Source organism: Hoplias malabaricus, chromosome 6 (genome assembly GCF_029633855.1).
Source record: "Hoplias malabaricus isolate fHopMal1 chromosome 6, fHopMal1.hap1, whole genome shotgun sequence".
NCBI classification, from domain to species: domain Eukaryota; kingdom Metazoa; phylum Chordata; class Actinopteri; order Characiformes; family Erythrinidae; genus Hoplias; species Hoplias malabaricus.
In genome coordinates, this window is record NC_089805.1 from 21055815 (window position 1) to 21080127 (window position 24313).

General features: G+C 47.2%; 21 non-coding genes across 21 annotated transcripts; all 21 read left to right on the plus strand.

The window, feature by feature from the left end:
• Positions 1-1686: 1686 nt before the first annotated feature.
• trnac-gca (transfer RNA cysteine (anticodon GCA)) lies at positions 1687-1758 on the plus strand. Its single transcript has one exon. It is a non-coding gene; the product is annotated as a tRNA-Cys (tRNA).
• Positions 1759-2726: 968 nt separating this feature from the next.
• Positions 2727-2798, plus strand: trnac-gca (transfer RNA cysteine (anticodon GCA)). The gene has a single exon. It is a non-coding gene; the product is annotated as a tRNA-Cys (tRNA).
• Positions 2799-3766: 968 nt separating this feature from the next.
• Positions 3767-3838, plus strand: trnac-gca (transfer RNA cysteine (anticodon GCA)). Its single transcript has one exon. It is a non-coding gene; the product is annotated as a tRNA-Cys (tRNA).
• A 968-nt stretch (positions 3839-4806) lies between these two features.
• trnac-gca (transfer RNA cysteine (anticodon GCA)) lies at positions 4807-4878 on the plus strand. The gene has a single exon. It is a non-coding gene; the product is annotated as a tRNA-Cys (tRNA).
• A 2008-nt stretch (positions 4879-6886) lies between these two features.
• Positions 6887-6958, plus strand: trnac-gca (transfer RNA cysteine (anticodon GCA)). The gene has a single exon. It is a non-coding gene; the product is annotated as a tRNA-Cys (tRNA).
• Positions 6959-7926: 968 nt separating this feature from the next.
• Positions 7927-7998, plus strand: trnac-gca (transfer RNA cysteine (anticodon GCA)). The gene has a single exon. It is a non-coding gene; the product is annotated as a tRNA-Cys (tRNA).
• A 968-nt stretch (positions 7999-8966) lies between these two features.
• On the plus strand, positions 8967-9038 carry trnac-gca (transfer RNA cysteine (anticodon GCA)). Its single transcript has one exon. It is a non-coding gene; the product is annotated as a tRNA-Cys (tRNA).
• A 968-nt stretch (positions 9039-10006) lies between these two features.
• trnac-gca (transfer RNA cysteine (anticodon GCA)) lies at positions 10007-10078 on the plus strand. Its single transcript has one exon. It is a non-coding gene; the product is annotated as a tRNA-Cys (tRNA).
• Positions 10079-11046: 968 nt separating this feature from the next.
• trnac-gca (transfer RNA cysteine (anticodon GCA)) lies at positions 11047-11118 on the plus strand. Its single transcript has one exon. It is a non-coding gene; the product is annotated as a tRNA-Cys (tRNA).
• Positions 11119-12086: 968 nt separating this feature from the next.
• trnac-gca (transfer RNA cysteine (anticodon GCA)) lies at positions 12087-12158 on the plus strand. Its single transcript has one exon. It is a non-coding gene; the product is annotated as a tRNA-Cys (tRNA).
• A 968-nt stretch (positions 12159-13126) lies between these two features.
• Positions 13127-13198, plus strand: trnac-gca (transfer RNA cysteine (anticodon GCA)). Its single transcript has one exon. It is a non-coding gene; the product is annotated as a tRNA-Cys (tRNA).
• A 968-nt stretch (positions 13199-14166) lies between these two features.
• trnac-gca (transfer RNA cysteine (anticodon GCA)) lies at positions 14167-14238 on the plus strand. Its single transcript has one exon. It is a non-coding gene; the product is annotated as a tRNA-Cys (tRNA).
• A 968-nt stretch (positions 14239-15206) lies between these two features.
• Positions 15207-15278, plus strand: trnac-gca (transfer RNA cysteine (anticodon GCA)). Its single transcript has one exon. It is a non-coding gene; the product is annotated as a tRNA-Cys (tRNA).
• Positions 15279-16246: 968 nt separating this feature from the next.
• trnac-gca (transfer RNA cysteine (anticodon GCA)) lies at positions 16247-16318 on the plus strand. Its single transcript has one exon. It is a non-coding gene; the product is annotated as a tRNA-Cys (tRNA).
• Positions 16319-17286: 968 nt separating this feature from the next.
• Positions 17287-17358, plus strand: trnac-gca (transfer RNA cysteine (anticodon GCA)). Its single transcript has one exon. It is a non-coding gene; the product is annotated as a tRNA-Cys (tRNA).
• A 968-nt stretch (positions 17359-18326) lies between these two features.
• trnac-gca (transfer RNA cysteine (anticodon GCA)) lies at positions 18327-18398 on the plus strand. Its single transcript has one exon. It is a non-coding gene; the product is annotated as a tRNA-Cys (tRNA).
• A 968-nt stretch (positions 18399-19366) lies between these two features.
• Positions 19367-19438, plus strand: trnac-gca (transfer RNA cysteine (anticodon GCA)). Its single transcript has one exon. It is a non-coding gene; the product is annotated as a tRNA-Cys (tRNA).
• A 968-nt stretch (positions 19439-20406) lies between these two features.
• On the plus strand, positions 20407-20478 carry trnac-gca (transfer RNA cysteine (anticodon GCA)). The gene has a single exon. It is a non-coding gene; the product is annotated as a tRNA-Cys (tRNA).
• A 968-nt stretch (positions 20479-21446) lies between these two features.
• Positions 21447-21518, plus strand: trnac-gca (transfer RNA cysteine (anticodon GCA)). The gene has a single exon. It is a non-coding gene; the product is annotated as a tRNA-Cys (tRNA).
• Positions 21519-22486: 968 nt separating this feature from the next.
• On the plus strand, positions 22487-22558 carry trnac-gca (transfer RNA cysteine (anticodon GCA)). Its single transcript has one exon. It is a non-coding gene; the product is annotated as a tRNA-Cys (tRNA).
• A 968-nt stretch (positions 22559-23526) lies between these two features.
• Positions 23527-23598, plus strand: trnac-gca (transfer RNA cysteine (anticodon GCA)). The gene has a single exon. It is a non-coding gene; the product is annotated as a tRNA-Cys (tRNA).
• The last annotated feature ends 715 nt before the right edge of the window (positions 23599-24313 follow it).

A 24313-nucleotide genomic window follows, 5' to 3' on the forward strand; every position in this document is an offset into this window, starting at 1 on the left:
TTGCCTATCTTGCCTTTGCATTCTGCGGTCAAATACAAAGGACTGCATCTGACAATCCTCACGTGTCCCAAAGTATTCTGCTCACAACGCACACAGATTTTAGCACAGGATGTAATCATTCCTTCCATCTGGTGGTCATGGGCCCAGCACCCTTACGCTGAACAGCTCTGCTACTTTCCTGCCCAGGCAGGGTTATGGACACCAAAATATCTTCTCACTGGTTCGTTAAGCTTGTAGTGCACTTGGGAAACGCTGCCAGGAAAGGCTTGGCATCATGGCTGTTTAGGGGAGGCTGTCTTCAGCTTTGACACTCTGCTTCCATGACAAAAGCAATCTAGAGGTAGTCCTATTTCTTATATCCATGTTTCCGCTGTTGAACTTTTCATACTTGATTATGATTGAAACACAGCGCTTCCAAGACATCAATGCTTATGGCGTAAAGCACTTCTGATGCGAATGTGTGTTCCATTCCTACAGACCGAAATGAAAAAGCTTTTGGCGGTGGTTGAAAAGATCCCCATTTCATGCCTGGGTGCCTCTCTGTGAAAACAGTTCAGATGCTCTTGACATCGGAAGTGGTGTTATCTTATGGATTGTCTCTTTGGCTTGTTGGTTTTCTAGAATTTCTTCCCAAGCTATGGCAGCAGGGGGTATAGCTCATTGGTAGAGCATTTGACTGCAGATCAAGAGGTCCCCAGTTCAAATCTGGGTGCCCCCTCATATAAAGATTGCGTTGTTTAGGCCTGTCTTTTCACTGATGTGAGAGAGAAGGTCCTAGCAAGAGAGCTTGGCCTCCTTGTGCTGCCTAGTGTCCGAAAATGAACCGCACAAGGTTGTTGGGTTTTGTTTTCTTCATTATTAGCAGAGGATGGTTTCGATCCATCGACCTCTGGGTTATGGGCCCAGCACGCTTCCGCTGCGCCACTCTGCTAGCCATACACCCTAGATGGGACTCGAACCCACAATCCCTGGCTTAGGAGGCCAGTGCCTTATCCACTAGGTCACTGGAACTTGGAAAAAGCTCCTTATATTGATTCTCCTTGCCTATCTTGCCTTTGCATTCTGCGGTCAAATACAAAGGACTGCATCTGACAATCCTCACGTGTCCCAAAGTATTCTGCTCACAACGCACACAGATTTTAGCACAGGATGTAATCATTCCTTCCATCTGGTGGTCATGGGCCCAGCACCCTTACGCTGAACAGCTCTGCTACTTTCCTGCCCAGGCAGGGTTATGGACACCAAAATATCTTCTCACTGGTTCGTTAAGCTTGTAGTGCACTTGGGAAACGCTGCCAGGAAAGGCTTGGCATCATGGCTGTTTAGGGGAGGCTGTCTTCAGCTTCGACACTCTGCTTCCATGACAAAAGCAATCTAGAGGTAATCCTATTTCTTATATCCATGTTTCCGCTGTTGAACTTTTCATACTTGATTATGATTGAAACACAGCGCTTCCAAGACATCAATGCTTATGGCGTAAAGCACTTCTGATGCGAATGTGTGTTCCATTCCTACAGACCGAAATGAAAAAGCTTTTGGCGGTGGTTGAAAAGATCCCCATTTCATGTCTGGGTGCCTCTCTGTGAAAACAGTTCAGATGCTCTTGACATCGGAAGTGGTGTTATCTTATGGATTGTCTCTTTGGCTTGTTGGTTTTCTAGAATTTCTTCCCAAGCTATGGCAGCAGGGGGTATAGCTCAGTGGTAGAGCATTTGACTGCAGATCAAGAGGTCCCCAGTTCAAATCTGGGTGCCCCCTCAAATAAAGATTGCGTTGTTTAGGCCTGTCTTTTCACTGATGTGAGAGAGAAGGTCCTAGCAAGAGAGCTTGGCCTCCTTGTGCTGCCTAGTGTCCGAAAATGAACCGCACAAGGTTGTTGGGTTTTGTTTTCTTCATTATTAGCAGAGGATGGTTTCGATCCATCGACCTCTGGGTTATGGGCCCAGCACGCTTCCGCTGCGCCACTCTGCTAGCCGTACACCCTAGATGGGACTCGAACCCACAATCCCTGGCTTAGGAGGCCAGTGCCTTATCCACTAGGTCACTGGAACTTGGAAAAAGCTCCTTATATTGATTCTCCTTGCCTATCTTGCCTTTGCATTCTGCGGTCAAATACAAAGGACTGCATCTGACAATCCTCACGTGTCCCAAAGTATTCTGCTCACAACGCACACAGATTTTAGCACAGGATGTAATCATTCCTTCCATCTGGTGGTCATGGGCCCAGCACCCTTACGCTGAACAGCTCTGCTACTTTCCTGCCCAGGCAGGGTTATGGACACCAAAATATCTTCTCACTGGTTCGTTAAGCTTGTAGTGCACTTGGGAAACGCTGCCAGGAAAGGCTTGGCATCATGGCTGTTTAGGGGAGGCTGTCTTCAGCTTTGACACTCTGCTTCCATGACAAAAGCAATCTAGAGGTAGTCCTATTTCTTATATCCATGTTTCCGCTGTTGAACTTTTCATACTTGATTATGATTGAAACACAGCGCTTCCAAGACATCAATGCTTATGGCGTAAAGCACTTCTGATGCGAATGTGTGTTCCATTCCTACAGACCGAAATGAAAAAGCTTTTGGCGGTGGTTGAAAAGATCCCCATTTCATGTCTGGGTGCCTCTCTGTGAAAACAGTTCAGATGCTCTTGACATCGGAAGTGGTGTTATCTTATCGATCGTCTCTTTGGCTTGTTGGTTTTCTAGAATTTCTTCCCAAGCTATGGCAGCAGGGGGTATAGCTCAGTGGTAGAGCATTTGACTGCAGATCAAGAGGTCCCCAGTTCAATTCTGGGTGCCCCCTCATATAAAGATTGCATTGTTTAGGCCTGTCTTTTCACTGATGTGAGAGAGAAGGTCCTAGCAAGAGAGCTTGGCCTCCTTGTGCTGCCTAGTGTCCGAAAATGAACCGCACAAGGTTGTTGGGTTTTGTTTTCTTCATTATTAGCAGAGGATGGTTTCGATCCATCGACCTCTGGGTTATGGGCCCAGCACGCTTCCGCTGCGCCACTCTGCTAGCCATACACCCTAGATGGGACTCGAACCCACAATCCCTGTCTTAGGAGGCCAGTGCCTTATCCACTAGGTCACTGGAACTTGGAAAAAGCTCCTTATATTGATTCTCCTTGCCTATCTTGCCTTTGCATTCTGCGGTCAAATACAAAGGACTGCATCTGACAATCCTCACGTGTCCCAAAGTATTCTGCTCACAACGCACCCAGATTTTAGCACAGGCTGTAATCATTCCTTCCATCTGGTGGTCATGGGCCCAGCACCCTTACGCTGAACAGCTCTGCTACTTTCCTGCCCAGGCAGGGTTATGGACACCAAAATATCTTCTCACTGGTTCGTTAAGCTTGTAGTGCACTTGGGAAACGCTGCCAGGAAAGGCTTGGCATCATGGCTGTTTAGGGGAGGCTGTCTTCAGCTTCGACACTCTGCTTCCATGACAAAAGCAATCTAGAGGTAATCCTATTTCTTATATCCATGTTTCCGCTGTTGAACTTTTCATACTTGATTATGATTGAAACACAGCGCTTCCAAGACATCAATGCTTATGGCGTAAAGCACTTCTGATGCGAATGTGTGTTCCATTCCTACAGACCGAAATGAAAAAGCTTTTGGCGGTGGTTGAAAAGATCCCCATTTCATGTCTGGGTGCCTCTCTGTGAAAACAGTTCAGATGCTCTTGACATCGGAAGTGGTGTTATCTTATGGATTGTCTCTTTGGCTTGTTGGTTTTCTAGAATTTCTTCCCAAGCTATGGCAGCAGGGGGTATGGCTCAGTGGTAGAGCATTTGACTGCAGATCAAGAGGTCCCCAGTTCAAATCTGGGTGCCCCCTCATATAAAGATTGCGTTGTTTAGGCCTGTCTTTTCACTGATGTGAGAGAGAAGGTCCTAGCAAGAGAGCTTGGCCTCCTTGTGCTGCCTAGTGTCCGAAAATGAACCGCACAAGGTTGTTGGGTTTTGTTTTCTTCATTATTAGCAGAGGATGGTTTCGATCCATCGACCTCTGGGTTATGGGCCCAGCACGCTTCCGCTGCGCCACTCTGCTAGCCATACACCCTAGATGGGACTCGAACCCACAATCCCTGTCTTAGGAGGCCAGTGCCTTATCCACTAGGTCACTGGAACTTGGAAAAAGCTCCTTATATTGATTCTCCTTGCCTATCTTGCCTTTGCATTCTGCGGTCAAATACAAAGGACTGCATCTGACAATCCTCACGTGTCCCAAAGTATTCTGCTCACAACGCACCCAGATTTTAGCACAGGCTGTAATCATTCCTTCCATCTGGTGGTCATGGGCCCAGCACCCTTACGCTGAACAGCTCTGCTACTTTCCTGCCCAGGCAGGGTTATGGACACCAAAATATCTTCTCACTGGTTCGTTAAGCTTGTAGTGCACTTGGGAAACGCTGCCAGGAAAGGCTTGGCATCATGGCTGTTTAGGGGAGGCTGTCTTCAGCTTCGACACTCTGCTTCCATGACAAAAGCAATCTAGAGGTAATCCTATTTCTTATATCCATGTTTCCGCTGTTGAACTTTTCATACTTGATTATGATTGAAACACAGCGCTTCCAAGACATCAATGCTTATGGCGTAAAGCACTTCTGATGCGAATGTGTGTTCCATTCCTACAGACCGAAATGAAAAAGCTTTTGGCGGTGGTTGAAAAGATCCCCATTTCATGTCTGGGTGCCTCTCTGTGAAAACAGTTCAGATGCTCTTGACATCGGAAGTGGTGTTATCTTATGGATTGTCTCTTTGGCTTGTTGGTTTTCTAGAATTTCTTCCCAAGCTATGGCAGCAGGGGGTATGGCTCAGTGGTAGAGCATTTGACTGCAGATCAAGAGGTCCCCAGTTCAAATCTGGGTGCCCCCTCATATAAAGATTGCGTTGTTTAGGCCTGTCTTTTCACTGATGTGAGAGAGAAGGTCCTAGCAAGAGAGCTTGGCCTCCTTGTGCTGCCTAGTGTCCGAAAATGAACCGCACAAGGTTGTTGGGTTTTGTTTTCTTCATTATTAGCAGAGGATGGTTTCGATCCATCGACCTCTGGGTTATGGGCCCAGCACGCTTCCGCTGCGCCACTCTGCTAGCCATACACCCTAGATGGGACTCGAACCCACAATCCCTGGCTTAGGAGGCCAGTGCCTTATCCACTAGGTCACTGGAACTTGGAAAAAGCTCCTTATATTGATTCTCCTTGCCTATCTTGCCTTTGCATTCTGCGGTCAAATACAAAGGACTGCATCTGACAATCCTCACGTGTCCCAAAGTATTCTGCTCACAACGCACCCAGATTTTAGCACAGGCTGTAATCATTCCTTCCATCTGGTGGTCATGGGCCCAGCACCCTTACGCTGAACAGCTCTGCTACTTTCCTGCCCAGGCAGGGTTATGGACACCAAAATATCTTCTCACTGGTTCGTTAAGCTTGTAGTGCACTTGGGAAACGCTGCCAGGAAAGGCTTGGCATCATGGCTGTTTAGGGGAGGCTGTCTTCAGCTTCGACACTCTGCTTCCATGACAAAAGCAATCTAGAGGTAATCCTATTTCTTATATCCATGTTTCCGCTGTTGAACTTTTCATACTTGATTATGATTGAAACACAGCGCTTCCAAGACATCAATGCTTATGGCGTAAAGCACTTCTGATGCGAATGTGTGTTCCATTCCTACAGACCGAAATGAAAAAGCTTTTGGCGGTGGTTGAAAAGATCCCCATTTCATGTCTGGGTGCCTCTCTGTGAAAACAGTTCAGATGCTCTTGACATCGGAAGTGGTGTTATCTTATGGATTGTCTCTTTGGCTTGTTGGTTTTCTAGAATTTCTTCCCAAGCTATGGCAGCAGTGGGTATAGCTCAGTGGTAGAGCATTTGACTGCAGATCAAGAGGTCCCCAGTTCAAATCTGGGTGCCCCCTCATATAAAGATTGCGTTGTTTAGGCCTGTCTTTTCACTGATGTGAGAGAGAAGGTCCTAGCAAGAGAGCTTGGCCTCCTTGTGCTGCCTAGTGTCCGAAAATGAACCGCACAAGGTTGTTGGGTTTTGTTTTCTTCATTATTAGCAGAGGATGGTTTCGATCCATCGACCTCTGGGTTATGGGCCCAGCACGCTTCCGCTGCGCCACTCTGCTAGCCGTACACCCTAGATGGGACTCGAACCCACAATCCCTGGCTTAGGAGGCCAGTGCCTTATCCACTAGGTCACTGGAACTTGGAAAAAGCTCCTTATATTGATTCTCCTTGCCTATCTTGCCTTTGCATTCTGCGGTCAAATACAAAGGACTGCATCTGACAATCCTCACGTGTCCCAAAGTATTCTGCTCACAACGCACCCAGATTTTAGCACAGGATGTAATCATTCCTTCCATCTGGTGGTCATGGGCCCAGCACCCTTACGCTGAACAGCTCTGCTACTTTCCTGCCCAGGCAGGGTTATGGACACCAAAATATCTTCTCACTGGTTCGTTAAGCTTGTAGTGCACTTGGGAAACGCTGCCAGGAAAGGCTTGGCATCATGGCTGTTTAGGGGAGGCTGTCTTCAGCTTTGACACTCTGCTTCCATGACAAAAGCAATCTAGAGGTAGTCCTATTTCTTATATCCATGTTTCCGCTGTTGAACTTTTCATACTTGATTATGATTGAAACACAGCGCTTCCAAGACATCAATGCTTATGGCGTAAAGCACTTCTGATGCGAATGTGTGTTCCATTCCTACAGACCGAAATGAAAAAGCTTTTGGCGGTGGTTGAAAAGATCCCCATTTCATGTCTGGGTGCCTCTCTGTGAAAACAGTTCAGATGCTCTTGACATCGGAAGTGGTGTTATCTTATCGATCGTCTCTTTGGCTTGTTGGTTTTCTAGAATTTCTTCCCAAGCTATGGCAGCAGGGGGTATAGCTCAGTGGTAGAGCATTTGACTGCAGATCAAGAGGTCCCCAGTTCAATTCTGGGTGCCCCCTCATATAAAGATTGCATTGTTTAGGCCTGTCTTTTCACTGATGTGAGAGAGAAGGTCCTAGCAAGAGAGCTTGGCCTCCTTGTGCTGCCTAGTGTCCGAAAATGAACCGCACAAGGTTGTTGGGTTTTGTTTTCTTCATTATTAGCAGAGGATGGTTTCGATCCATCGACCTCTGGGTTATGGGCCCAGCACGCTTCCGCTGCGCCACTCTGCTAGCCATACACCCTAGATGGGACTCGAACCCACAATCCCTGGCTTAGGAGGCCAGTGCCTTATCCACTAGGTCACTGGAACTTGGAAAAAGCTCCTTATATTGATTCTCCTTGCCTATCTTGCCTTTGCATTCTGCGGTCAAATACAAAGGACTGCATCTGACAATCCTCACGTGTCCCAAAGTATTCTGCTCACAACGCACCCAGATTTTAGCACAGGCTGTAATCATTCCTTCCATCTGGTGGTCATGGGCCCAGCACCCTTACGCTGAACAGCTCTGCTACTTTCCTGCCCAGGCAGGGTTATGGACACCAAAATATCTTCTCACTGGTTCGTTAAGCTTGTAGTGCACTTGGGAAACGCTGCCAGGAAAGGCTTGGCATCATGGCTGTTTAGGGGAGGCTGTCTTCAGCTTCGACACTCTGCTTCCATGACAAAAGCAATCTAGAGGTAATCCTATTTCTTATATCCATGTTTCCGCTGTTGAACTTTTCATACTTGATTATGATTGAAACACAGCGCTTCCAAGACATCAATGCTTATGGCGTAAAGCACTTCTGATGCGAATGTGTGTTCCATTCCTACAGACCGAAATGAAAAAGCTTTTGGCGGTGGTTGAAAAGATCCCCATTTCATGTCTGGGTGCCTCTCTGTGAAAACAGTTCAGATGCTCTTGACATCGGAAGTGGTGTTATCTTATGGATTGTCTCTTTGGCTTGTTGGTTTTCTAGAATTTCTTCCCAAGCTATGGCAGCAGGGGGTATGGCTCAGTGGTAGAGCATTTGACTGCAGATCAAGAGGTCCCCAGTTCAAATCTGGGTGCCCCCTCATATAAAGATTGCGTTGTTTAGGCCTGTCTTTTCACTGATGTGAGAGAGAAGGTCCTAGCAAGAGAGCTTGGCCTCCTTGTGCTGCCTAGTGTCCGAAAATGAACCGCACAAGGTTGTTGGGTTTTGTTTTCTTCATTATTAGCAGAGGATGGTTTCGATCCATCGACCTCTGGGTTATGGGCCCAGCACGCTTCCGCTGCGCCACTCTGCTAGCCATACACCCTAGATGGGACTCGAACCCACAATCCCTGGCTTAGGAGGCCAGTGCCTTATCCACTAGGTCACTGGAACTTGGAAAAAGCTCCTTATATTGATTCTCCTTGCCTATCTTGCCTTTGCATTCTGCGGTCAAATACAAAGGACTGCATCTGACAATCCTCACGTGTCCCAAAGTATTCTGCTCACAACGCACCCAGATTTTAGCACAGGCTGTAATCATTCCTTCCATCTGGTGGTCATGGGCCCAGCACCCTTACGCTGAACAGCTCTGCTACTTTCCTGCCCAGGCAGGGTTATGGACACCAAAATATCTTCTCACTGGTTCGTTAAGCTTGTAGTGCACTTGGGAAACGCTGCCAGGAAAGGCTTGGCATCATGGCTGTTTAGGGGAGGCTGTCTTCAGCTTCGACACTCTGCTTCCATGACAAAAGCAATCTAGAGGTAATCCTATTTCTTATATCCATGTTTCCGCTGTTGAACTTTTCATACTTGATTATGATTGAAACACAGCGCTTCCAAGACATCAATGCTTATGGCGTAAAGCACTTCTGATGCGAATGTGTGTTCCATTCCTACAGACCGAAATGAAAAAGCTTTTGGCGGTGGTTGAAAAGATCCCCATTTCATGTCTGGGTGCCTCTCTGTGAAAACAGTTCAGATGCTCTTGACATCGGAAGTGGTGTTATCTTATGGATTGTCTCTTTGGCTTGTTGGTTTTCTAGAATTTCTTCCCAAGCTATGGCAGCAGGGGGTATGGCTCAGTGGTAGAGCATTTGACTGCAGATCAAGAGGTCCCCAGTTCAAATCTGGGTGCCCCCTCATATAAAGATTGCGTTGTTTAGGCCTGTCTTTTCACTGATGTGAGAGAGAAGGTCCTAGCAAGAGAGCTTGGCCTCCTTGTGCTGCCTAGTGTCCGAAAATGAACCGCACAAGGTTGTTGGGTTTTGTTTTCTTCATTATTAGCAGAGGATGGTTTCGATCCATCGACCTCTGGGTTATGGGCCCAGCACGCTTCCGCTGCGCCACTCTGCTAGCCATACACCCTAGATGGGACTCGAACCCACAATCCCTGGCTTAGGAGGCCAGTGCCTTATCCACTAGGTCACTGGAACTTGGAAAAAGCTCCTTATATTGATTCTCCTTGCCTATCTTGCCTTTGCATTCTGCGGTCAAATACAAAGGACTGCATCTGACAATCCTCACGTGTCCCAAAGTATTCTGCTCACAACGCACCCAGATTTTAGCACAGGCTGTAATCATTCCTTCCATCTGGTGGTCATGGGCCCAGCACGCTTACGCTGAACAGCTCTGCTACTTTCCTGCCCAGGCAGGGTTATGGACACCAAAATATCTTCTCACTGGTTCGTTAAGCTTGTAGTGCACTTGGGAAACGCTGCCAGGAAAGGCTTGGCATCATGGCTGTTTAGGGGAGGCTGTCTTCAGCTTCGACACTCTGCTTCCATGACAAAAGCAATCTAGAGGTAATCCTATTTCTTATATCCATGTTTCCGCTGTTGAACTTTTCATACTTGATTATGATTGAAACACAGCGCTTCCAAGACATCAATGCTTATGGCGTAAAGCACTTCTGATGCGAATGTGTGTTCCATTCCTACAGACCGAAATGAAAAAGCTTTTGGCGGTGGTTGAAAAGATCCCCATTTCATGTCTGGGTGCCTCTCTGTGAAAACAGTTCAGATGCTCTTGACATCGGAAGTGGTGTTATCTTATGGATTGTCTCTTTGGCTTGTTGGTTTTCTAGAATTTCTTCCCAAGCTATGGCAGCAGGGGGTATAGCTCAGTGGTAGAGCATTTGACTGCAGATCAAGAGGTCCCCAGTTCAAATCTGGGTGCCCCCTCAAATAAAGATTGCGTTGTTTAGGCCTGTCTTTTCACTGATGTGAGAGAGAAGGTCCTAGCAAGAGAGCTTGGCCTCCTTGTGCTGCCTAGTGTCCGAAAATGAACCGCACAAGGTTGTTGGGTTTTGTTTTCTTCATTATTAGCAGAGGATGGTTTCGATCCATCGACCTCTGGGTTATGGGCCCAGCACGCTTCCGCTGCGCCACTCTGCTAGCCGTACACCCTAGATGGGACTCGAACCCACAATCCCTGGCTTAGGAGGCCAGTGCCTTATCCACTAGGTCACTGGAACTTGGAAAAAGCTCCTTATATTGATTCTCCTTGCCTATCTTGCCTTTGCATTCTGCGGTCAAATACAAAGGACTGCATCTGACAATCCTCACGTGTCCCAAAGTATTCTGCTCACAACGCACACAGATTTTAGCACAGGATGTAATCATTCCTTCCATCTGGTGGTCATGGGCCCAGCACCCTTACGCTGAACAGCTCTGCTACTTTCCTGCCCAGGCAGGGTTATGGACACCAAAATATCTTCTCACTGGTTCGTTAAGCTTGTAGTGCACTTGGGAAACGCTGCCAGGAAAGGCTTGGCATCATGGCTGTTTAGGGGAGGCTGTCTTCAGCTTTGACACTCTGCTTCCATGACAAAAGCAATCTAGAGGTAGTCCTATTTCTTATATCCATGTTTCCGCTGTTGAACTTTTCATACTTGATTATGATTGAAACACAGCGCTTCCAAGACATCAATGCTTATGGCGTAAAGCACTTCTGATGCGAATGTGTGTTCCATTCCTACAGACCGAAATGAAAAAGCTTTTGGCGGTGGTTGAAAAGATCCCCATTTCATGTCTGGGTGCCTCTCTGTGAAAACAGTTCAGATGCTCTTGACATCGGAAGTGGTGTTATCTTATCGATCGTCTCTTTGGCTTGTTGGTTTTCTAGAATTTCTTCCCAAGCTATGGCAGCAGGGGGTATAGCTCAGTGGTAGAGCATTTGACTGCAGATCAAGAGGTCCCCAGTTCAATTCTGGGTGCCCCCTCATATAAAGATTGCATTGTTTAGGCCTGTCTTTTCACTGATGTGAGAGAGAAGGTCCTAGCAAGAGAGCTTGGCCTCCTTGTGCTGCCTAGTGTCCGAAAATGAACCGCACAAGGTTGTTGGGTTTTGTTTTCTTCATTATTAGCAGAGGATGGTTTCGATCCATCGACCTCTGGGTTATGGGCCCAGCACGCTTCCGCTGCGCCACTCTGCTAGCTATACACCCTAGATGGGACTCGAACCCACAATCCCTGTCTTAGGAGGCCAGTGCCTTATCCACTAGGTCACTGGAACTTGGAAAAAGCTCCTTATATTGATTCTCCTTGCCTATCTTGCCTTTGCATTCTGCGGTCAAATACAAAGGACTGCATCTGACAATCCTCACGTGTCCCAAAGTATTCTGCTCACAACGCACACAGATTTTAGCACAGGCTGTAATCATTCCTTCCATCTGGTGGTCATGGGCCCAGCACCCTTACGCTGAACAGCTCTGCTACTTTCCTGCCCAGGCAGGGTTATGGACACCAAAATATCTTCTCACTGGTTCGTTAAGCTTGTAGTGCACTTGGGAAACGCTGCCAGGAAAGGCTTGGCATCATGGCTGTTTAGGGGAGGCTGTCTTCAGCTTCGACACTCTGCTTCCATGACAAAAGCAATCTAGAGGTAATCCTATTTCTTATATCCATGTTTCCGCTGTTGAACTTTTCATACTTGATTATGATTGAAACACAGCGCTTCCAAGACATCAATGCTTATGGCGTAAAGCACTTCTGATGCGAATGTGTGTTCCATTCCTACAGACCGAAATGAAAAAGCTTTTGGCGGTGGTTGAAAAGATCCCCATTTCATGTCTGGGTGCCTCTCTGTGAAAACAGTTCAGATGCTCTTGACATCGGAAGTGGTGTTATCTTATGGATTGTCTCTTTGGCTTGTTGGTTTTCTAGAATTTCTTCCCAAGCTATGGCAGCAGGGGGTATGGCTCAGTGGTAGAGCATTTGACTGCAGATCAAGAGGTCCCCAGTTCAAATCTGGGTGCCCCCTCATATAAAGATTGCGTTGTTTAGGCCTGTCTTTTCACTGATGTGAGAGAGAAGGTCCTAGCAAGAGAGCTTGGCCTCCTTGTGCTGCCTAGTGTCCGAAAATGAACCGCACAAGGTTGTTGGGTTTTGTTTTCTTCATTATTAGCAGAGGATGGTTTCGATCCATCGACCTCTGGGTTATGGGCCCAGCACGCTTCCGCTGCGCCACTCTGCTAGCCATACACCCTAGATGGGACTCGAACCCACAATCCCTGTCTTAGGAGGCCAGTGCCTTATCCACTAGGTCACTGGAACTTGGAAAAAGCTCCTTATATTGATTCTCCTTGCCTATCTTGCCTTTGCATTCTGCGGTCAAATACAAAGGACTGCATCTGACAATCCTCACGTGTCCCAAAGTATTCTGCTCACAACGCACCCAGATTTTAGCACAGGCTGTAATCATTCCTTCCATCTGGTGGTCATGGGCCCAGCACCCTTACGCTGAACAGCTCTGCTACTTTCCTGCCCAGGCAGGGTTATGGACACCAAAATATCTTCTCACTGGTTCGTTAAGCTTGTAGTGCACTTGGGAAACGCTGCCAGGAAAGGCTTGGCATCATGGCTGTTTAGGGGAGGCTGTCTTCAGCTTCGACACTCTGCTTCCATGACAAAAGCAATCTAGAGGTAATCCTATTTCTTATATCCATGTTTCCGCTGTTGAACTTTTCATACTTGATTATGATTGAAACACAGCGCTTCCAAGACATCAATGCTTATGGCGTAAAGCACTTCTGATGCGAATGTGTGTTCCATTCCTACAGACCGAAATGAAAAAGCTTTTGGCGGTGGTTGAAAAGATCCCCATTTCATGTCTGGGTGCCTCTCTGTGAAAACAGTTCAGATGCTCTTGACATCGGAAGTGGTGTTATCTTATGGATTGTCTCTTTGGCTTGTTGGTTTTCTAGAATTTCTTCCCAAGCTATGGCAGCAGGGGGTATGGCTCAGTGGTAGAGCATTTGACTGCAGATCAAGAGGTCCCCAGTTCAAATCTGGGTGCCCCCTCATATAAAGATTGCGTTGTTTAGGCCTGTCTTTTCACTGATGTGAGAGAGAAGGTCCTAGCAAGAGAGCTTGGCCTCCTTGTGCTGCCTAGTGTCCGAAAATGAACCGCACAAGGTTGTTGGGTTTTGTTTTCTTCATTATTAGCAGAGGATGGTTTCGATCCATCGACCTCTGGGTTATGGGCCCAGCACGCTTCCGCTGCGCCACTCTGCTAGCCATACACCCTAGATGGGACTCGAACCCACAATCCCTGGCTTAGGAGGCCAGTGCCTTATCCACTAGGTCACTGGAACTTGGAAAAAGCTCCTTATATTGATTCTCCTTGCCTATCTTGCCTTTGCATTCTGCGGTCAAATACAAAGGACTGCATCTGACAATCCTCACGTGTCCCAAAGTATTCTGCTCACAACGCACCCAGATTTTAGCACAGGCTGTAATCATTCCTTCCATCTGGTGGTCATGGGCCCAGCACGCTTACGCTGAACAGCTCTGCTACTTTCCTGCCCAGGCAGGGTTATGGACACCAAAATATCTTCTCACTGGTTCGTTAAGCTTGTAGTGCACTTGGGAAACGCTGCCAGGAAAGGCTTGGCATCATGGCTGTTTAGGGGAGGCTGTCTTCAGCTTCGACACTCTGCTTCCATGACAAAAGCAATCTAGAGGTAATCCTATTTCTTATATCCATGTTTCCGCTGTTGAACTTTTCATACTTGATTATGATTGAAACACAGCGCTTCCAAGACATCAATGCTTATGGCGTAAAGCACTTCTGATGCGAATGTGTGTTCCATTCCTACAGACCGAAATGAAAAAGCTTTTGGCGGTGGTTGAAAAGATCCCCATTTCATGTCTGGGTGCCTCTCTGTGAAAACAGTTCAGATGCTCTTGACATCGGAAGTGGTGTTATCTTATGGATTGTCTCTTTGGCTTGTTGGTTTTCTAGAATTTCTTCCCAAGCTATGGCAGCAGGGGGTATAGCTCAGTGGTAGAGCATTTGACTGCAGATCAAGAGGTCCCCAGTTCAAATCTGGGTGCCCCCTCAAATAAAGATTGCGTTGTTTAGGCCTGTCTTTTCACTGATGTGAGAGAGAAGGTCCTAGCAAGAGAGCTTGGCCTCCTTGTGCTGCCTAGTGTCCGAAAATGAACCGCACAAGGTTGTTGGGTTTTGTTTTCTTCATTATTAGCAGAGGATGGTTTCGATCCATCGACCTCTGGGTTATGGGCCCAGCACGCTTCCGCTGCGCCACTCTGCTAGCCGTACACCCTAGATGGGACTCGAACCCACAATCCCTGGCTTAGGAGGCCAGTGCCTTATCCACTAGGTCACTGGAACTTGGAAAAAGCTCCTTATATTGATTCTCCTTGCCTATCTTGCCTTTGCATTCTGCGGTCAAATACAAAGGACTGCATCTGACAATCCTCACGTGTCCCAAAGTATTCTGCTCACAACGCACACAGATTTTAGCACAGGATGTAATCATTCCTTCCATCTGGTGGTCATGGGCCCAGCACCCTTACGCTGAACAGCTCTGCTACTTTCCTGCCCAGGCAGGGTTATGGACACCAAAATATCTTCTCACTGGTTCGTTAAGCTTGTAGTGCACTTGGGAAACGCTGCCAGGAAAGGCTTGGCATCATGGCTGTTTAGGGGAGGCTGTCTTCAGCTTTGACACTCTGCTTCCATGACAAAAGCAATCTAGAGGTAGTCCTATTTCTTATATCCATGTTTCCGCTGTTGAACTTTTCATACTTGATTATGATTGAAACACAGCGCTTCCAAGACATCAATGCTTATGGCGTAAAGCACTTCTGATGCGAATGTGTGTTCCATTCCTACAGACCGAAATGAAAAAGCTTTTGGCGGTGGTTGAAAAGATCCCCATTTCATGTCTGGGTGCCTCTCTGTGAAAACAGTTCAGATGCTCTTGACATCGGAAGTGGTGTTATCTTATCGATCGTCTCTTTGGCTTGTTGGTTTTCTAGAATTTCTTCCCAAGCTATGGCAGCAGGGGGTATAGCTCAGTGGTAGAGCATTTGACTGCAGATCAAGAGGTCCCCAGTTCAATTCTGGGTGCCCCCTCATATAAAGATTGCATTGTTTAGGCCTGTCTTTTCACTGATGTGAGAGAGAAGATCCTAGCAAGAGAGCTTGGCCTCCTTGTGCTGCCTAGTGTCCGAAAATGAACCGCACAAGGTTGTTGGGTTTTGTTTTCTTCATTATTAGCAGAGGATGGTTTCGATCCATCGACCTCTGGGTTATGGGCCCAGCACGCTTCCGCTGCGCCACTCTGCTAGCTATACACCCTAGATGGGACTCGAACCCACAATCCCTGTCTTAGGAGGCCAGTGCCTTATCCACTAGGTCACTGGAACTTGGAAAAAGCTCCTTATATTGATTCTCCTTGCCTATCTTGCCTTTGCATTCTGCGGTCAAATACAAAGGACTGCATCTGACAATCCTCACGTGTCCCAAAGTATTCTGCTCACAACGCACACAGATTTTAGCACAGGCTGTAATCATTCCTTCCATCTGGTGGTCATGGGCCCAGCACCCTTACGCTGAACAGCTCTGCTACTTTCCTGCCCAGGCAGGGTTATGGACACCAAAATATCTTCTCACTGGTTCGTTAAGCTTGTAGTGCACTTGGGAAACGCTGCCAGGAAAGGCTTGGCATCATGGCTGTTTAGGGGAGGCTGTCTTCAGCTTCGACACTCTGCTTCCATGACAAAAGCAATCTAGAGGTAATCCTATTTCTTATATCCATGTTTCCGCTGTTGAACTTTTCATACTTGATTATGATTGAAACACAGCGCTTCCAAGACATCAATGCTTATGGCGTAAAGCACTTCTGATGCGAATGTGTGTTCCATTCCTACAGACCGAAATGAAAAAGCTTTTGGCGGTGGTTGAAAAGATCCCCATTTCATGTCTGGGTGCCTCTCTGTGAAAACAGTTCAGATGCTCTTGACATCGGAAGTGGTGTTATCTTATGGATTGTCTCTTTGGCTTGTTGGTTTTCTAGAATTTCTTCCCAAGCTATGGCAGCAGGGGGTATGGCTCAGTGGTAGAGCATTTGACTGCAGATCAAGAGGTCCCCAGTTCAAATCTGGGTGCCCCCTCATATAAAGATTGCGTTGTTTAGGCCTGTCTTTTCACTGATGTGAGAGAGAAGGTCCTAGCAAGAGAGCTTGGCCTCCTTGTGCTGCCTAGTGTCCGAAAATGAACCGCACAAGGTTGTTGGGTTTTGTTTTCTTCATTATTAGCAGAGGATGGTTTCGATCCATCGACCTCTGGGTTATGGGCCCAGCACGCTTCCGCTGCGCCACTCTGCTAGCCATACACCCTAGATGGGACTCGAACCCACAATCCCTGGCTTAGGAGGCCAGTGCCTTATCCACTAGGTCACTGGAACTTGGAAAAAGCTCCTTATATTGATTCTCCTTGCCTATCTTGCCTTTGCATTCTGCGGTCAAATACAAAGGACTGCATCTGACAATCCTCACGTGTCCCAAAGTATTCTGCTCACAACGCACACAGATTTTAGCACAGGCTGTAATCATTCCTTCCATCTGGTGGTCATGGGCCCAGCACCCTTACGCTGAACAGCTCTGCTACTTTCCTGCCCAGGCAGGGTTATGGACACCAAAATATCTTCTCACTGGTTCGTTAAGCTTGTAGTGCACTTGGGAAACGCTGCCAGGAAAGGCTTGGCATCATGGCTGTTTAGGGGAGGCTGTCTTCAGCTTCGACACTCTGCTTCCATGACAAAAGCAATCTAGAGGTAATCCTATTTCTTATATCCATGTTTCCGCTGTTGAACTTTTCATACTTGATTATGATTGAAACACAGCGCTTCCAAGACATCAATGCTTATGGCGTAAAGCACTTCTGATGCGAATGTGTGTTCCATTCCTACAGACCGAAATGAAAAAGCTTTTGGCGGTGGTTGAAAAGATCCCCATTTCATGTCTGGGTGCCTCTCTGTGAAAACAGTTCAGATGCTCTTGACATCGGAAGTGGTGTTATCTTATGGATTGTCTCTTTGGCTTGTTGGTTTTCTAGAATTTCTTCCCAAGCTATGGCAGCAGGGGGTATGGCTCAGTGGTAGAGCATTTGACTGCAGATCAAGAGGTCCCCAGTTCAAATCTGGGTGCCCCCTCATATAAAGATTGCGTTGTTTAGGCCTGTCTTTTCACTGATGTGAGAGAGAAGGTCCTAGCAAGAGAGCTTGGCCTCCTTGTGCTGCCTAGTGTCCGAAAATGAACCGCACAAGGTTGTTGGGTTTTGTTTTCTTCATTATTAGCAGAGGATGGTTTCGATCCATCGACCTCTGGGTTATGGGCCCAGCACGCTTCCGCTGCCCCACTCTGCTAGCCATACACCCTAGATGGGACTCGAACCCACAATCCCTGGCTTAGGAGGCCAGTGCCTTATCCACTAGGTCACTGGAACTTGGAAAAAGCTCCTTATATTGATTCTCCTTGCCTATCTTGCCTTTGCATTCTGCGGTCAAATACAAAGGACTGCATCTGACAATCCTCACGTGTCCCAAAGTATTCTGCTCACAACGCACCCAGATTTTAGCACAGGCTGTAATCATTCCTTCCATCTGGTGGTCATGGGCCCAGCACGCTTACGCTGAACAGCTCTGCTACTTTCCTGCCCAGGCAGGGTTATGGACACCAAAATATCTTCTCACTGGTTCGTTAAGCTTGTAGTGCACTTGGGAAACGCTGCCAGGAAAGGCTTGGCATCATGGCTGTTTAGGGGAGGCTGTCTTCAGCTTCGACACTCTGCTTCCATGACAAAAGCAATCTAGAGGTAATCCTATTTCTTATATCCATGTTTCCGCTGTTGAACTTTTCATACTTGATTATGATTGAAACACAGCGCTTCCAAGACATCAATGCTTATGGCGTAAAGCACTTCTGATGCGAATGTGTGTTCCATTCCTACAGACCGAAATGAAAAAGCTTTTGGCGGTGGTTGAAAAGATCCCCATTTCATGTCTGGGTGCCTCTCTGTGAAAACAGTTCAGATGCTCTTGACATCGGAAGTGGTGTTATCTTATGGATTGTCTCTTTGGCTTGTTGGTTTTCTAGAATTTCTTCCCAAGCTATGGCAGCAGGGGGTATAGCTCAGTGGTAGAGCATTTGACTGCAGATCAAGAGGTCCCCAGTTCAAATCTGGGTGCCCCCTCAAATAAAGATTGCGTTGTTTAGGCCTGTCTTTTCACTGATGTGAGAGAGAAGGTCCTAGCAAGAGAGCTTGGCCTCCTTGTGCTGCCTAGTGTCCGAAAATGAACCGCACAAGGTTGTTGGGTTTTGTTTTCTTCATTATTAGCAGAGGATGGTTTCGATCCATCGACCTCTGGGTTATGGGCCCAGCACGCTTCCGCTGCGCCACTCTGCTAGCCGTACACCCTAGATGGGACTCGAACCCACAATCCCTGGCTTAGGAGGCCAGTGCCTTATCCACTAGGTCACTGGAACTTGGAAAAAGCTCCTTATATTGATTCTCCTTGCCTATCTTGCCTTTGCATTCTGCGGTCAAATACAAAGGACTGCATCTGACAATCCTCACGTGTCCCAAAGTATTCTGCTCACAACGCACACAGATTTTAGCACAGGATGTAATCATTCCTTCCATCTGGTGGTCATGGGCCCAGCACCCTTACGCTGAACAGCTCTGCTACTTTCCTGCCCAGGCAGGGTTATGGACACCAAAATATCTTCTCACTGGTTCGTTAAGCTTGTAGTGCACTTGGGAAACGCTGCCAGGAAAGGCTTGGCATCATGGCTGTTTAGGGGAGGCTGTCTTCAGCTTTGACACTCTGCTTCCATGACAAAAGCAATCTAGAGGTAGTCCTATTTCTTATATCCATGTTTCCGCTGTTGAACTTTTCATACTTGATTATGATTGAAACACAGCGCTTCCAAGACATCAATGCTTATGGCGTAAAGCACTTCTGATGCGAATGTGTGTTCCATTCCTACAGACCGAAATGAAAAAGCTTTTGGCGGTGGTTGAAAAGATCCCCATTTCATGTCTGGGTGCCTCTCTGTGAAAACAGTTCAGATGCTCTTGACATCGGAAGTGGTGTTATCTTATCGATCGTCTCTTTGGCTTGTTGGTTTTCTAGAATTTCTTCCCAAGCTATGGCAGCAGGGGGTATAGCTCAGTGGTAGAGCATTTGACTGCAGATCAAGAGGTCCCCAGTTCAATTCTGGGTGCCCCCTCATATAAAGATTGCATTGTTTAGGCCTGTCTTTTCACTGATGTGAGAGAGAAGGTCCTAGCAAGAGAGCTTGGCCTCCTTGTGCTGCCTAGTGTCCGAAAATGAACCGCACAAGGTTGTTGGGTTTTGTTTTCTTCATTATTAGCAGAGGATGGTTTCGATCCATCGACCTCTGGGTTATGGGCCCAGCACGCTTCCGCTGCGCCACTCTGCTAGCTATACACCCTAGATGGGACTCGAACCCACAATCCCTGTCTTAGGAGGCCAGTGCCTTATCCACTAGGTCACTGGAACTTGGAAAAAGCTCCTTATATTGATTCTCCTTGCCTATCTTGCCTTTGCATTCTGCGGTCAAATACAAAGGACTGCATCTGACAATCCTCACGTGTCCCAAAGTATTCTGCTCACAACGCACACAGATTTTAGCACAGGCTGTAATCATTCCTTCCATCTGGTGGTCATGGGCCCAGCACCCTTACGCTGAACAGCTCTGCTACTTTCCTGCCCAGGCAGGGTTATGGACACCAAAATATCTTCTCACTGGTTCGTTAAGCTTGTAGTGCACTTGGGAAACGCTGCCAGGAAAGGCTTGGCATCATGGCTGTTTAGGGGAGGCTGTCTTCAGCTTTGACACTCTGCTTCCATGACAAAAGCAATCTAGAGGTAGTCCTATTTCTTATATCCATGTTTCCGCTGTTGAACTTTTCATACTTGATTATGATTGAAACACAGCGCTTCCAAGACATCAATGCTTATGGCGTAAAGCACTTCTGATGCGAATGTGTGTTCCATTCCTACAGACCGAAATGAAAAAGCTTTTGGCGGTGGTTGAAAAGATCCCCATTTCATGTCTGGGTGCCTCTCTGTGAAAACAGTTCAGATGCTCTTGACATCGGAAGTGGTGTTATCTTATCGATCGTCTCTTTGGCTTGTTGGTTTTCTAGAATTTCTTCCCAAGCTATGGCAGCAGGGGGTATAGCTCAGTGGTAGAGCATTTGACTGCAGATCAAGAGGTCCCCAGTTCAATTCTGGGTGCCCCCTCATATAAAGATTGCATTGTTTAGGCCTGTCTTTTCACTGATGTGAGAGAGAAGGTCCTAGCAAGAGAGCTTGGCCTCCTTGTGCTGCCTAGTGTCCGAAAATGAACCGCACAAGGTTGTTGGGTTTTGTTTTCTTCATTATTAGCAGAGGATGGTTTCGATCCATCGACCTCTGGGTTATGGGCCCAGCACGCTTCCGCTGCGCCACTCTGCTAGCTATACACCCTAGATGGGACTCGAACCCACAATCCCTGTCTTAGGAGGCCAGTGCCTTATCCACTAGGTCACTGGAACTTGGAAAAAGCTCCTTATATTGATTCTCCTTGCCTATCTTGCCTTTGCATTCTGCGGTCAAATACAAAGGACTGCATCTGACAATCCTCACGTGTCCCAAAGTATTCTGCTCACAACGCACACAGATTTTAGCACAGGCTGTAATCATTCCTTCCATCTGGTGGTCATGGGCCCAGCACCCTTACGCTGAACAGCTCTGCTACTTTCCTGCCCAGGCAGGGTTATGGACACCAAAATATCTTCTCACTGGTTCGTTAAGCTTGTAGTGCACTTGGGAAACGCTGCCAGGAAAGGCTTGGCATCATGGCTGTTTAGGGGAGGCTGTCTTCAGCTTCGACACTCTGCTTCCATGACAAAAGCAATCTAGAGGTAATCCTATTTCTTATATCCATGTTTCCGCTGTTGAACTTTTCATACTTGATTATGATTGAAACACAGCGCTTCCAAGACATCAATGCTTATGGCGTAAAGCACTTCTGATGCGAATGTGTGTTCCATTCCTACAGACCGAAATGAAAAAGCTTTTGGCGGTGGTTGAAAAGATCCCCATTTCATGTCTGGGTGCCTCTCTGTGAAAACAGTTCAGATGCTCTTGACATCGGAAGTGGTGTTATCTTATGGATTGTCTCTTTGGCTTGTTGGTTTTCTAGAATTTCTTCCCAAGCTATGGCAGCAGGGGGTATGGCTCAGTGGTAGAGCATTTGACTGCAGATCAAGAGGTCCCCAGTTCAAATCTGGGTGCCCCCTCATATAAAGATTGCGTTGTTTAGGCCTGTCTTTTCACTGATGTGAGAGAGAAGGTCCTAGCAAGAGAGCTTGGCCTCCTTGTGCTGCCTAGTGTCCGAAAATGAACCGCACAAGGTTGTTGGGTTTTGTTTTCTTCATTATTAGCAGAGGATGGTTTCGATCCATCGACCTCTGGGTTATGGGCCCAGCACGCTTCCGCTGCGCCACTCTGCTAGCCATACACCCTAGATGGGACTCGAACCCACAATCCCTGGCTTAGGAGGCCAGTGCCTTATCCACTAGGTCACTGGAACTTGGAAAAAGCTCCTTATATTGATTCTCCTTGCCTATCTTGCCTTTGCATTCTGCGGTCAAATACAAAGGACTGCATCTGACAATCCTCACGTGTCCCAAAGTATTCTGCTCACAACGCACCCAGATTTTAGCACAGGCTGTAATCATTCCTTCCATCTGGTGGTCATGGGCCCAGCACCCTTACGCTGAACAGCTCTGCTACTTTCCTGCCCAGGCAGGGTTATGGACACCAAAATATCTTCTCACTGGTTCGTTAAGCTTGTAGTGCACTTGGGAAACGCTGCCAGGAAAGGCTTGGCATCATGGCTGTTTAGGGGAGGCTGTCTTCAGCTTCGACACTCTGCTTCCATGACAAAAGCAATCTAGAGGTAATCCTATTTCTTATATCCATGTTTCCGCTGTTGAACTTTTCATACTTGATTATGATTGAAACACAGCGCTTCCAAGACATCAATGCTTATGGCGTAAAGCACTTCTGATGCGAATGTGTGTTCCATTCCTACAGACCGAAATGAAAAAGCTTTTGGCGGTGGTTGAAAAGATCCCCATTTCATGTCTGGGTGCCTCTCTGTGAAAACAGTTCAGATGCTCTTGACATCGGAAGTGGTGTTATCTTATGGATTGTCTCTTTGGCTTGTTGGTTTTCTAGAATTTCTTCCCAAGCTATGGCAGCAGGGGGTATGGCTCAGTGGTAGAGCATTTGACTGCAGATCAAGAGGTCCCCAGTTCAAATCTGGGTGCCCCCTCATATAAAGATTGCGTTGTTTAGGCCTGTCTTTTCACTGATGTGAGAGAGAAGGTCCTAGCAAGAGAGCTTGGCCTCCTTGTGCTGCCTAGTGTCCGAAAATGAACCGCACAAGGTTGTTGGGTTTTGTTTTCTTCATTATTAGCAGAGGATGGTTTCGATCCATCGACCTCTGGGTTATGGGCCCAGCACGCTTCCGCTGCGCCACTCTGCTAGCCATACACCCTAGATGGGACTCGAACCCACAATCCCTGGCTTAGGAGGCCAGTGCCTTATCCACTAGGTCACTGGAACTTGGAAAAAGCTCCTTATATTGATTCTCCTTGCCTATCTTGCCTTTGCATTCTGCGGTCAAATACAAAGGACTGCATCTGACAATCCTCACGTGTCCCAAAGTATTCTGCTCACAACGCACCCAGATTTTAGCACAGGCTGTAATCATTCCTTCCATCTGGTGGTCATGGGCCCAGCACGCTTACGCTGAACAGCTCTGCTACTTTCCTGCCCAGGCAGGGTTATGGACACCAAAATATCTTCTCACTGGTTCGTTAAGCTTGTAGTGCACTTGGGAAACGCTGCCAGGAAAGGCTTGGCATCATGGCTGTTTAGGGGAGGCTGTCTTCAGCTTCGACACTCTGCTTCCATGACAAAAGCAATCTAGAGGTAATCCTATTTCTTATATCCATGTTTCCGCTGTTGAACTTTTCATACTTGATTATGATTGAAACACAGCGCTTCCAAGACATCAATGCTTATGGCGTAAAGCACTTCTGATGCGAATGTGTGTTCCATTCCTACAGACCGAAATGAAAAAGCTTTTGGCGGTGGTTGAAAAGATCCCCATTTCATGTCTGGGTGCCTCTCTGTGAAAACAGTTCAGATGCTCTTGACATCGGAAGTGGTGTTATCTTATGGATTGTCTCTTTGGCTTGTTGGTTTTCTAGAATTTCTTCCCAAGCTATGGCAGCAGGGGGTATAGCTCAGTGGTAGAGCATTTGACTGCAGATCAAGAGGTCCCCAGTTCAAATCTGGGTGCCCCCTCAAATAAAGATTGCGTTGTTTAGGCCTGTCTTTTCACTGATGTGAGAGAGAAGGTCCTAGCAAGAGAGCTTGGCCTCCTTGTGCTGCCTAGTGTCCGAAAATGAACCGCACAAGGTTGTTGGGTTTTGTTTTCTTCATTATTAGCAGAGGATGGTTTCGATCCATCGACCTCTGGGTTATGGGCCCAGCACGCTTCCGCTGCGCCACTCTGCTAGCCGTACACCCTAGATGGGACTCGAACCCACAATCCCTGGCTTAGGAGGCCAGTGCCTTATCCACTAGGTCACTGGAACTTGGAAAAAGCTCCTTATATTGATTCTCCTTGCCTATCTTGCCTTTGCATTCTGCGGTCAAATACAAAGGACTGCATCTGACAATCCTCACGTGTCCCAAAGTATTCTGCTCACAACGCACACAGATTTTAGCACAGGATGTAATCATTCCTTCCATCTGGTGGTCATGGGCCCAGCACCCTTACGCTGAACAGCTCTGCTACTTTCCTGCCCAGGCAGGGTTATGGACACCAAAATATCTTCTCACTGGTTCGTTAAGCTTGTAGTGCACTTGGGAAACGCTGCCAGGAAAGGCTTGGCATCATGGCTGTTTAGGGGAGGCTGTCTTCAGCTTTGACACTCTGCTTCCATGACAAAAGCAATCTAGAGGTAGTCCTATTTCTTATATCCATGTTTCCGCTGTTGAACTTTTCATACTTGAT